This window comes from Cuculus canorus, chromosome 10, assembly GCF_017976375.1.
Source record: "Cuculus canorus isolate bCucCan1 chromosome 10, bCucCan1.pri, whole genome shotgun sequence".
NCBI lineage: Eukaryota > Metazoa > Chordata > Aves > Cuculiformes > Cuculidae > Cuculus > Cuculus canorus.
In genome coordinates this window covers 7,673,526-7,675,349 of record NC_071410.1, presented here as the reverse complement: position 1 = coordinate 7,675,349, position 1,824 = coordinate 7,673,526, and positions in this window count along the sequence as shown.

Sequence of the window (1,824 nt, the reverse complement as noted above, 5' to 3'; positions counted from 1 at the left end):
CCTTTTCATTAATTCACACGGAAATAAACCTGTAGCAAAGTGACGATGTGCTGGTTGACCTTCTCAGACCAGTTTGTTCACTGCTTTTTGGCCGGTGGGTGAGGCAGCAGCCGCGGAGGCGAGAGCTGAACCCCATGGGCTGGACAGGCTGCTGGGCTGCGGCGCGCGCTCCTGCCTTCGCTCCTGTGATGCAGCCCAGCCCTGGGGCTGCCATCCCTTGCAGGAATAGTCTGGGGAGTGGAGAGATGCTGATGTTTGCTAAAAGCCACTGCAGCTCTGGGGCTGCTCCTGGAGCAGCAGAACCCAGCTGGGCTTGGGCTGCTCCTGCCCGAGGGCGGTGGGTACACCTGCATGAGAGGCATCGCTCCAGGGCACCTGCAACACGGATGCTCCTGAGCTTTGATGGGTTTTTAAGTCCTGTGGTTTTGTTGCATTTGCAGTTGGGTTTGTGTCAGGTGATTCTGCCTCTGTCTCCCATCTGTACCATTTTTTGATGCTGTGTGCTGTCGGAGGTTAGCGTTCAAATACTTCGCAATCCTGCAGTATAGATGGCAGCTCGGAAACTTCAGGAATCTGGTTTTGAGTGTTTCGTTCACAAAGGACAACCTTCATCTTCTGAGTGCTATAAAAATACGTTGCTCATAGCTCTGTATCGCTGCAAGAGGGCAGCTGTGAGAACCTAGTTCCACACACTCTCCTGCCATCCATCACAGCAGACGGCTGCGGAGATGTCTGTTGTGCTTAACGAAAGGACTGTGGTCCTTGTGGGGCGGCAAGTCCTGAGGTCTCATGCTGGGCTTTTCCAATGCCTTGACTGCAGCTCCCAGAAGTATCACGAGTTTGCAAGCAAAATGGGCTTGTCCAGCACTGCGCTGGTCATGGGCGTCCTGTGCTCCTGGAAGCCACAGGAACGGGACAGGAGACAGCCGTGTTTATTTTCTTACTATGCTAATTCCACTGTGCACTCTCGCACCTCATTGGTTTGGTTCCATTTGAGCTGAAGAAGGATGGCTTTCAGGCAAAGCTATTGTACCACCTGGCTACATTCATCTAGGAATCAGTAAAGCACTGGAAAGTGGACCCATGCCAGGTGTCTACAGCCTCTTTTAGAGCAATCCTGTGTTCTCACGCCCGTGGCACAGATGATCCTTCTCACCTAGTTCTCTGTCTCCATGTCATGCCAGGGAAGTATTTATGCTGGGTAAAACTGAAAAAAGCATGCTTTTGATTCTTCTTCCTTATCTCCTTGTGGCCTGCAAGGAGCTCTTGTCCTTGCTGGGTCCTCTAGATGGCAATATTGGAAAGGACAGTAACTCCATGGCTGCTGTGTCCCTCCAGGCAGTGCGGAGGCTGCTGGCTCATCCTTGCTTCAGAGACCCTCTCCATCCCCTGCCACGCTCCCCACGCCTGAGGCACCTCCCAGCCTGAGTCTTGATCTGCAGAAGGGAGGAGAGACGCTGTGGCAACACCGACTGCTCTTACGCCCTGACCCCCTTTGCAGAAGCCATCACCTTCTCATACACCCAGGAGTGTTGAGGCAGCTGAGGTGACATTGTGCTTGGAGACTGTATGTTTGCCTTGCATCTTATTTTTTGTCTTTAAGGCCAGCTGTTTGCTGGCATTTTTTTTTTTCCCCATTAGGCTTTTAGAGTTAGGAATTTATGGTGACAAGCTAGTTCCAGGTTCAGTTTTAGCCACTCAGAAATGAGCTGCAGCCCTTGCTGGAGCTACTGACATTTATCAAAGCTGGTTCAACACCCTCCCAGCACTGAGCCCACAAAGGCACCTTCTTCCACGGTGCTTCTTCCAGGCTCCCCAGCAATC